At 53.7% G+C, this 11,163-nt stretch overlaps 1 long non-coding RNA gene and 1 other non-coding gene across 2 annotated transcripts in view; both read left to right on the top strand.

Annotated features, from left to right (window-relative positions):
- The first annotated feature begins 718 nt into the window (after positions 1 to 718).
- Positions 719 to 1,646, top strand: LOC111823149. Its single transcript, XR_002826160.1, has 2 exons — positions 719 to 769; positions 1,150 to 1,646. It is a non-coding gene; the product is annotated as an uncharacterized LOC111823149 (long non-coding RNA).
- An 8,489-nt stretch (positions 1,647 to 10,135) lies between these two features.
- LOC106699453 overlaps positions 10,136 to 11,163 on the top strand; it is an 8,537-nt gene continuing 7,509 nt past the window's right edge. Inside the window, exon 1 of the transcript XR_002826163.1 lies at positions 10,136 to 10,317. This is a non-coding gene — a transcript (uncharacterized LOC106699453). The remainder of the gene's footprint in view (positions 10,318 to 11,163) is intronic.

Below are 11,163 nucleotides of genomic sequence, written 5' to 3'. Positions count from 1 at the left end.
TACAGTTGATGTATTATAGAACGGTATACTGAAAGCTATATAATTAACCAATGTCACCCCAATAAATTAGATAAACAAATAAATATCCTGATTGTAATAAAATGGTACTGATGGGGAAAATGAGACATTTGGGGGCGGGGGGGCTAGCAATCTGAATCTAGTCACTGCCCCTTTAATTATCTGGTCCTGCAAGGCCTGTGGACCCAAAATACTACTCCCATTTTAGAGAGGCCATAGACCATCCCCAGACGGAGTTATCAGTGCTAGCGCCAGGCCAGGCCTTGAGATGTGGTCCCACTACCCCCATCCCAACACACGGGGCCTTTTGCAAAGCCCTAGAAAGGTCCGGAAGTATAATCCATATTTGGGAGACAAAGAGACCTGGAGAATACAAAAAGGGAAAGCCTCCTCCGTGCTGGGGCTCAGGATTTGGCGAGAAACAGACGCCCCTGAGTCACTGGACCGGCGCGTGTGAAATGCTGGAAATAAGTGGGTTTTTCCTGTGCCTCCGGTGCTCCTGCGTGTTTTTTTCGGTCGCCTGGTAAATTCTGTAACAGCACGATGAGTGGAAACTAGTATTTCCATGCTGTTTTGTTTTTTTTAAGTGGTTTATTTGTTGTTAATCCTCAGCTGAGGATATCTTTCCATTGATTTTTAGAGAGAGGGAAAGACAGACAGAGAAACATCGGTGTGAGAGAAACACATCAATTGTTTGCCTTCTGCATGAGCCCTGACCAGGGTCTGGGCCAGGGAGGAGCCTGCAACCAAGGTACGTGCCCTTGACTGGAATCAAACTCAGGACCCTTTGGTCCGCAGGCCAATGCTCTATCCACTGAGCCACACTGGCTAGGGTTCCATGCTGTCTTAATCTGAATTTATTTGATTATGAGTAGGATCCAATATGGACATTTAAATTCTCGGAACTTCCTGATATTTGTCCAGTTATTGGTTGGGTATTATTTTCATATTGACATAGAGGTGCTCTGTATCTATTGGTGGTGTCTCCTGCTCTATGATATATGTTGCAGTTACTTTGCCTGGTTTTTCATTTATGTCTTCTTTCCTCTTTAAATTATAACCTATTTTTGAAATAGTTAAGACACGGAAGTTGCAAAATTTGTAACAAGTTCCTATGTACCCTTCACCCAGGTCCCCCCGTGTCTTACAGGTCACCGTAACCTCACAGATTGTCAAAATCAGGAAATTTCCCTGTGGCAACCCCATTAGGTAAATGATGAGCCCTATTGGGATGTCACCGGTTTCAACATGCACTTGTGGTTGTGTACATGGTTCCTGGGCATTTCAGCGGGAGTGCAGATTTGAGGAATCATCAGCAGATGCAGAACTGTTCCCTCAACACAAACAAATCCCCGTGTTGGTCCATAGTGGTCACCCCTCCCCGCCAATTCCTGGCCACACCTGTCTGGTCTCCACCATAATTTTGTCCCTCCGTCACTTAGAGAATCGCATATAAATGGAATCACTGTGTGACACCTGGCGACTGGCTCTTGCAATGCACCCAGGTCACCTGGTGGCTCAGTAATTTGTGCCTTTTTATTTGAGTGTTTACCATGTGCTGCTTCGGACAGCTGGTTTCCCCCAGGTTTTGGCCATTAAAAACTAAAGCTGTTGTGAATATCCATGTACAGCTTTTTGTGTGAATATGCGTTTTCATTTCTTTTTTAAAAAAATAATAATAACCTTTGTTTAAATTTACATTTCCAGCCCATTAACTTTTTTTCTTCTTCAAGATCCACCTCACTTTATGGAGTTAGCTCTGCCCCTCACCTCTCTTACTTTGTGCCACAACTGTTCCTCTATTATAGCACTTACTAGAGGCCGGGTGCACGAAATTCGTGCACTCAGGGGGGGCAGTCCCTCAGCCCAGCCTGTGCCCTCTCACAGACTGGGAGCCCACCTCGGGGTATGTCCGACTGATGGCTTTGGCCCCGTGGGAGCAGGCCAAGTCGGTCAGTTGGACATCCTTAGCGCTGCCACGGAGGCGGGAGAGGCTCCACCACCGCCGCTGCACTCGCCAGCTATGAGCCCAGCTTCTGGCTGAGCAGCACTCCCCCTGTGGGAGCACACTGACCACCAGGGGGCAGCTCCTGCATTGAGTGTCTGCCCCCTGCTGGTCAGTGCCCATCATAGTGACCGGTGGTTCTGTCGTTCAGTTGATTTGCATATTAGCCTTTTATTATTAGGATGGCAGCGAGCCACGGGGCATAACTGTGCCTCACTCACCTTTGGATTTCCAGTGCCCACACCAGTCACTGGCACAGCGTCCCAGCTCAGTAATTGTTTTGATTTTATGTCGTTTTGGATGACTAAGGGGCAACAGTTGGAGTAGAGTGTTGGCAGCTGCGACGGGCTTAAAAAGTAACCCCAGTCCGTTAACTTTCCTGGGAGATTTTAGTTGCTGACAGTGGAGAGTTTGGAACAAAATCCATCCTGTTACCTGCCGCATGTCCCGTAATCCTGCTGGTGAAAAGGGCTGAAACCCTTGCACAAGAGCCCAGAGGTGGGGCCGAGAAAGGGAGGGGCCGTGGCTTCGGGGCAATCCCCTCCCCACATCCCGGGAGACCATGTACGGCAGACCTGGCCCGGCGCCCGGTGTGTGGTAATCCTGAGTAAGCGGCAGCTGTGATGACGATCGTGGCCTCGGGGCTTTGCCTGAGGGTTTCCCAAGCGGCGCCTGCCCCCCCTCCCGCAGCCCCGCGGTGCTGTCTGATGATGAGACGGGCGGCGCCCTGTTCCCTCTCTGCGGGCCTGGGCGGCCCGGCCCGGGAGGCTTATCTGGGCCCCGCCCCAGGGCGGGCTCGAGCTCAGAGAGGATAGTGCGGTTATCAGAAGCTGCAGGGCCGCCTGAGGGTGGGAAGAAGGGGCTCCAGGAAGCAGAGGGGCCGGAGCCAGGCCCACAGGCCCAGGGGACTGAAGCGGGTTAACGCCCCACCTGTGCCCCTCACCCCTGCAGGAAGCCCCAGTTCCTGGCCCTCGCCGGGAGGGCAGGGGAGCCAGCTTCCCGCTGCATTGGGAGCAGGAGACTGGGAGCCCCGAGGGGACAGTTAGGACTCTTGGTTGCAAGTGACAGACACCTAAGCAGAAGGGGTGTCCCTTGGTCTGTGTGCCAGAAAAGCCCAGAGCCGCCCCGCACCCAGCAGTGCCATCAGTTTGGGGGCACCTCCACCCCCTTATCTCTGCAGTGCTCGTGTGCTCGCCCCCAAGCCGGCCTCCCCCCTAAGATCTTTTTTTTTAAAAATATATTTTATTGATTTTTTACAGAGAGGAAGGGAGAGGGATAGAGAGTTAGAAACATCAATGAGAGAGAAACCAATCAGCTGCCTCCTGCACACTCCCCACTGGGGATGTGCCAGCAACCAAGGTACATGCCCTTGACTGGAATCGAACCCAGGACCCTTGAGTCCGCAGGCCGATGCTCTATCCACTGAGCCAAACCGGTTAGGGCCCCCCTAAGATCTGGTTACATGTGGCGGCCCACCTCCCCCAGTTCTGCTTTGACGCAGAAAACAATGGAAGGAGCGCGCAAGGCAGTCCAGGAAACGTCCAACCACGGCTCAGCGTTAGCTTGAGTAGAAAAAATCCAATTGATATTTGTCTTTAATCTGAACGTTTTGCTTACTGGATGGGTGTGAGCTGCGCAGGTTTCTGAGGGTCACAGACACCCGTGCCAAGGCCCTGAGGTGCATGGTGTTGTCGTGGTTGAGGATGGGCCAGCCTGGGGGGGGGGGGGAGGGGGGCTGGAGAGGAATGCAAGAGGGCAGGCGAAGGGGGAGTCAGAGGTGGCCAGATTCTAGACAGGTAATCGGAAGGCAGAACTGAGGGAACTGCTGATGGTTTGAAGGTGGGATGTGAGAGAGGAGGAGTCAAGGATGACCCCAGGGTTTTGGGGCCAAGTAACTGGAATAATAAAGAATTTAGTCCAGCCCTAACCTGTTTGGCTCAGTGGATAGAGCGTCGGCCTGCGGACTGAAAGGTCCCAGGTTCGATTCCGGTCAAGGGCATGTACCTTGGTTGCGGGCACATCCCCAGTAGAGGGTGTGCAGGAGGCAGATGATCGATGTTTCTAACTCTCTATCCCTCTCCCTTCCTCTCTGTAAAAAAAAAAAAATCAATAAAATATATTTTTTTAAAAAAAGAATTTAGTCCAGCCCCACCAGCATGGCTCAGTAGTTGAGGTTCGACCTATGAACCAGGAGGTCACGGTTCGATGCCCGAGTTGCAGGCTTGATCCCCCGTGTGGGGCGTGCAGGAGGCAATGAATGGTTCTCTCCCATCACTGATATTTCCATCTCTCTCTCCCTCTCTGAAATCAATAAAAATGTATTTTAGGAGAAGAGGCCAGCTGTCCTCTTTCCCCGTGGCCTCTGTGGACCTTTGCCCCGTGGTCTGGGTGACATGGCTGCGCCAGACGGGGCATGGGAGGGGCAAAGAAATCAGGCGCACGACAGAATTATTTTACAGTCGTTGCAGCAGAGATGAGAGACGGTGCCTCCTTTTATTTTCATGGAGAAAAATACACGATTTAAAAAACCTTTTTATTTTAAAATAGTTTAGACTCACAGAAGAGGTGCCAAGATAGTTTCCATAGAGCAGCTGCGCCCCCTACTGTTAACACATGGCATAGCCACAGTACAATGACAAAAGCAAGACATTAATTTGGTGCAACACTATTCCCTTCACTGCAGCCTTTCCTAGGATCTCCCGCGTCTTCCGGGGACCCTCCTGTGTTCTGCTGTCATGTCTCCTCGCTCTCCTCTGATCGGAGACAGATTCCGGGTCTTTCCTTGGGCCCCAGGGCTGGGCGAAGTGTGGGCAGGTGCGGAGCTCTGGTCTCGCCCTCAGAAAGGACCAAGAGGAGAGGAGTCTCCCTCCCCGCCCCCGCCCCCCGGGCCACCGCCCCGGTCCCCAGCTCGCCACAGCTCCCAGCCTCGGGAACTGCCAGGGCCGGACACCACGGCCACTTCTGATGGACAGAGCCCGGTCTGGGAGGCGGTGCCTGGTTAACCCAACAGAACACAGGTGGCCAAGGGAAGGGCTGGGCCCTCCTGAACCCCATCAGGATTAAAGCATTGTCTCCCCACTCCCTCCCAGGGCCAAAGACGCTGCAGCCAGCAGGGAGCCCCTCTGCCCCATCTGGCCCCCGCCTGGCCCGGCCCGCGGCCCGCAGCAGCCAGAGGCGCTGGAGTGACCAGCTGCATGTGGCGTTTTGGAGCTGAGACCACAGTGGTGCTGCTGGCCCTGCCCAAGTCAGGAAGAGCGGATGGCTCAGTTACCATGGAAACCAAAGTTTGCTGCAAGGGCAGCTGGTGTCCAGATCTTATTTGGACTCAGAGACAGATGCCCTAGAGAGACGTAGAGCTGCCCCATGTCACGATGGTGCAGGCGCCACACACATTCAAACACATCTCTCCCGCCGCTGGCCGCTGGAGGCGGGCGTGCAGGGGGCCAGGCGTGCAAGCTGGAAGATGGACTGGGATCTTTCCAGGGGGTGGGAGTTCCTGGTCTGGGAGAGAGACCCCTTAGAGGAAGGGACACGTGCTTTCTTGGTGCCACCACAGCCCTCTGTGCGGCTGTCTGCTGGGCTGCTAGTGGGGTGGCTCCTTGATGCCGGAGGGCAAGGCCAGGGGCCAGGATCTGTGGACTCTGCAGCAAGATGGAGCCAGCAACCTGGCATGTGCCCTGACCAGGAATCGAACCAGTGGCCCCTTGGTGCAGGGGTCGATGCTCAACCACTGAGTAGATTAAAACAACTTTTAATATATTCCTAGTGTTGATCCTTGTAAAACTGGACATCGAAAGCTGTTTCCCTTTTATTTATATCTGAATAAGAGAAAGAACAAGGGAAGGGAAATGCTTTTAACATTTTATCTCTGAGAAAAAAGAGAAACTAGAAGTAGAAAAATAAAGATGACTTTCAGATCTAGTTCCTGGGTCACACAAAAGAAGGAATTTAAAAAGTGGGAAGCTGGTTGGTTTCCGACAATCTTTTCACTTTGGGTTTTGTACGTCAGCAATCTCTCCTGGGGCCCCTGGTGGGAATGCCGGGCTAGGTATGAGGGCAGAAATCAGTTACTAAAACTCGCAGCTGGTTAATATTAACTCCCTTTCCTTCCCGAGTAACCATGCCATCCGGGACTCATGGGCGAGACTCAGGGCTTCCCGCTGAACCCGGGGTTGGCAAACACTGCCAGGCGGTAGTTTTAGGCTTCGCAGGACAAGCAGCCTCCATAGTACCATTAGATTGTCATGGAGCACACACAGGGTCTCCAGGGCCCGGCAGTCCTAAATGTCATTTCTTGCTACATGTTAAAGTGTAGCCCGGCCGGTGTGGCTCAGTGGTTGAGCGTCGACCTATAAACCAGGAGGTCACGGTTCGATTGCTGGTCAGGGCACATGTCCAGGTTGCGGGCTCCATCCCCAGTGTGCAGGAGGCAGCCGATCAATGACTCTCTCTCATCATGGATACTTCTATCTCTCTCCCTCTCCCTTCCTCTCTGAAATCAATAAACATATATTTAAAAAATAAAAAAGTGTTAAAATGTAGCACAGTGTTTTGTAGATGCAGCCAGACACAGGATGAGCTGACGCAACTCCATGGGATGAAAAGAGCCAACTGCTAAGAGGCATCAACATGTAATTGACCTAATAGTGTGTATGAGCGATGGCTCAGCTTCCTTCCGGGAGCAGAGCTGTGGGTGTGAAGCCCCTGGACATGCTGCAAGTAAAACTGCCTTGTAGCAGCTGCATCTTGTTTTTGAATAGAACACCCCACGCGGGAAAGCCCTCGTGTTCTATACCAAAACCCGCCAGAGACACACAAAGGGGGCGTCCAGTAAACTTCACTATAAAAACAGGCGGAGTCTGGCCAGTGTTCTCAGTGGTTAGAGCATTGACCCCAGCACCGAAGGGTCTCGGGTTCAATTTCGGGTCACGGGCACTTGCCTGGGTTGCAGGTTCAATCCCCGGTGCCCAGGGCCCGTACCCAATGCAACCAATCCATGTCTCCCCGCCCTCCCTTCCACTCTCTCTAAAAATCAATGGGAAAATATCCTCAGGTGAGGATTGGCAAAAAAACAACAAAAAACAAAACAAAACCAGGTAGAAGCTGGATTTGGCTTGCTGACCCTAAGTTGCTGGCCCCTGATCTAAACACTCCATTTTCAGCTCTAACTGTCCATTCTCTTTCTTTTAAAAAAAATTTTTTTTATTGATTTTTAGATAGAGAAACATCAATGAAGAGTCACACGGGTTGGTTGCCTCCTGCACACACCCTACTGGGGATCGGGCCCTCAATCCGGACATGTGCCCGAGACTTCTTGGCCCACGGACAATGCTCAATCCACTGAGCCGCACCAGCCAGGCTCCTGTCCATTCCCTTAAACACACCAGGCACACGGAAAAGGACGCTGTGTGGACCAGTCCTAAGGTTACCATGGCGTTGTGAGCATCCGTAACGTTAACACCGAGAATCAAATTGAGTGAAATAAACCACACCTCTGGGGGCCGGGAGGCCAGGGTGTGCGTCCCGCTGGCAGTTTCAGATCCAGAAGGATGACCCGCTCCTGGCGGGGCAGGGCTCACCTCCTGCTCTCCGACCCCCCCTCACACACGTACCCAGTCTTCCAGGTCCCAGTGCCCGGAAGGGTGCCAGCTGGCTGAGCTGGTTACTCAGCTGGGAGCGCACAGAACCATGCGGGAGGCCCAGGACCGTCCCAGCTAGAAGTGTTAACTTTAAAAGAAACACAGGAAAATAAATGTGCTGCTTCTATTATTCATAGATTTTATTATTATTATTATTATTGTTGTTGTTGTTGTTGTTGTTAATCCTCACCCGAGGATATTTTTCCACTGGTTTTTGAGAGTGGAGGAGAAAGGGAAAGTCAGAGAGAAACATTGATGTGAGAGAAACACATCAATTGGTTGCCTCCTGCACGAGCCCTGACCAGGGCCGGGGAGGAGCATGCCCTTGACCAAAATCGAACCCGGGACCCTTTGGATTGCAGGCCGATGCTCTAAGCACTGAGCCACACCGGCTAGGGCTAGTCCTCATAGATTTTATGTGGCCCACTGTATTAGGCAGGGCTGTCTAGACAGAACCAGGAGGATGCTGTGGGCCCAATCAATCCTGATGCTACATGCCAACTCTGAGGGCTTAACCCGCTCTCTGCGAGAGGGTACGGGGTCCTGTAACTCCTCCACTGTCCTCAGTGAATAGTGTGGACTCCTGTGAGGAAACCAAATGCAAAGCTGGGCCACGCTGCCCACAGACAATGGCAGTTACATGAGACTCGGCCGTCCACACCCAGCCCTGGGCTCTCGGGTTGTCGCTACGCGTTAACATAGAAACACGGCTCGCCTCTGTCGCCAACGCTCACTCCTCGCATCTGAGCACAGACGCTGGCTTTCTGCATCCCGTAATAACCAGCGCCCACACCATCCCCTCCGATGTATGACCAAGTGGCGTGTGGGGAATGGTGGACATTACAGAGGCTCTGAGCAGGGAGGGGTGGCGAGGGCCCCTGAGAAGGGCACTTGAGGGGGGCGTTGCTGGGGGTGGGGCTGGCCACCCGCTATAATGGGGGTGGTTGGTCCTGGGCTGTGGTGAGGAGCAGACCCCCTTCGTCTCCGGATGCCAGGCTAGTCCTGTTGCCAAGGAAAATATCACACGGGACACATTTCCTGCTCTGAGCACCAACAACCGCAGTTCTCCCCTAAAGTGTGATTTGTTCATTGCAAGGAAGTTCTCGCTTTCCAGGAGTCAGGCAGACAGCTTCCAGGCGGGGCCTCGTCCTCCACCCCGTCACCAGCCACCACACGGCCACTGGCGAGGTGTCGCTGCCAGGATGCTTGATTAAGGGGGATCAGACCCCGCCTGACCGGGGTGACTTGGTGGTTGAACGTTGACCTCTGAACCAGGAGGTCACGGTTTGATTCCCCGTCAGGGCACATGCCCGGGTTGAGGGCTCGATCCCCAGTGTAGGGCATGCAGGAGGCAGCCGATCCATGATTCTCTCTCATCATTGATGTTTCTCTCCCTCTCCCTCTCCCTTCCTCTCTGAGATCAATAAAAATATATTTTAAAAAGAAGAGGTGCCCTGACTGGTTTGGTTCAATGGATAAAGTGTCGGCCTGTGGGCACATCCTCAGTGGGGGGTGTGCAGGGGGCAGCTGATCGATGTTTCCCTCTCATTGATGTTTCTAACTCTCTGTCCCTCTCCCTTCCTCTCTGTAAAAAATCAATAAAATATATATTAAAAAAGAAGAGGGATTAGACCCCATTTTCAATGTCCCGATATTCCCGGGACTTGGCCCTCCTCTGGGACCGAGAGGTCCTTGTTGATTTCTGGAGATGATCTCAGGGCCTTGGCCCCGCGGGGGAGCTGGGGCTGTCTGCTTAGGGGAGGGGAGCCCCTAATAAACTCACGCTGGGGTTCTGAGTGTCTGCGGGAAGCCAGGTCCCCAAATGTGGCCGATGGTAAATGTGCTCTCAGGGTGGAAGGAACACAGGCTTGGCAGCCCTCCCGCTGGAGCGACCGGACACGTCTGGGGAGACGGGCGTGGGACCCAGAGGGGTCAGGGAAATCCACACCCTGGGAGGCGAACTGCCTGGGAGGCCAGCGCCAGGGGCGGTGGGTGCAGTTGCGCGCTGAGTCACGTGACCAGCCTCCCTCTGCCAGCCCTGAGGCATGTTTTCCTTTAAATGATTAAACTTAGTTGAACTTCGTTCAGGAAAAAATTTTCCATCTGAACACTTTTTTCCAGGCTTAGAGAGCTTCAAGATGAGGTTTGTTTTTCTTAAAGAGAAACCTTGTATCGACAGCTTCCGACATCTGTGGACTTAGCACACCCAGCACCCAAACGATACCAAATTGTGCATCTGGCCCAACTCTTCCATCGGGCTGGTTAAGACGGCACATGGAAAAGGAAAAAGAAAGAAAGGCAGGAGAGCTGTACATTCTTCCTCGGCCTCTTGGTAATAAATGGCTCTGGGCTTGAATCCCGCGTTTGTCCCATGTCTTGGGCGTGAGGTTCACTCCTGAAATGCAAGGGTCTGGCTGTGAAGGTTAGTGGAGATTTCACATGGACAATTACGCTGCCATCAGCCTGAATCCGGGTCAATGTCACGTCAGGACAAGTGGGTGAAACCCAGGGTGTGAGCCGTCCAGCTTCGGGAAGGAAACGGGGGTGCGGCCGTGGGAAGAGGGGGCCGCAGCCCAGTCCGGGAAAGGCAAGCCTGACCCTGTCACGTCACCCGGCTGCGCCTCAGCCCGGGAGCGGTCCTGCTCTTACTTTGCGGTTAGTTCACTTAAAAAGCAATTGGGTTTTTCTTTCTTTCTTTCACTCTCCCAGACCAAGAGCTAGAACGAATTATGATCAGTAGCTTCTCGGGTTTCCTTTGCTTTTCTTCTGGGGGGAGAGGATACCTGTTCTGTCTCCCTCCTTAAAATTTTTTCTTTCCCAACTGTGATTATTTCTTTCTTTTTAATCCTCGCCCAAGGATATTTTTCCATTGATTTTTAGAGAGAGTGGGAGGGGGAGAGGCAGAGAGAGAAACATCCATGTGAGAGACACATGGATTGGTGGCCTCCTGCACGAGCCTGACCAGGGCCCAGGCAGGGGAGGAGCCTGCAACCGAGGTCTGAGCCTCTGACCGCAATGGAACCGGGGACCCCGTCAGTCCGCAGGCCGACGCTCTGTCCACTGAGCCACACCGGCCAGGGCCGGGGTTACTTCTTGATGAGGTTTTGAGCCGGAGGGAGAGGAACAGAGCCTGAGGGTGGGGACTGGGTGCAGGGCTGCAGGTGCGCCCTGCGCTTCCTCGTCTCGCTCGGAGGTGCCTGAACCGCCCGCCGTTTGGGGACTCTGGGGCTGGGAGCGGGGAAGGCACCCACCGCCTCTGAGCCCCAGGAGGGCGAGGCTGCGGGGTCACCTCTACACCTTCTCCCAGGCGACGACGGGACTGGCAAGGAGGGGACCCCCGGGCGGGGGCGGGGTGCAGAGCGGGGAAGGCGGCGGTCACCCCGCCCCAGTGCCCCCCCACCCCGCCCGGTTACCAACGCCCCCGATCTCGTGGCCCCGCCCACTGCTACCCGACTAGGGTCGACCCGGCTCCCGGCACCCCCAAAACCAGCGCCCCCCTCC

The sequence above is a fragment of the Myotis lucifugus genome, unplaced genomic scaffold (genome assembly GCF_000147115.1).
Source record: "Myotis lucifugus unplaced genomic scaffold, Myoluc2.0 scaffold_409, whole genome shotgun sequence".
Taxonomy (NCBI): Eukaryota; Metazoa; Chordata; class Mammalia; order Chiroptera; family Vespertilionidae; genus Myotis; species Myotis lucifugus.
Note: the sequence above shows the minus strand (reverse complement) of the source record. Positions and strands in the feature narration are given on the sequence as shown.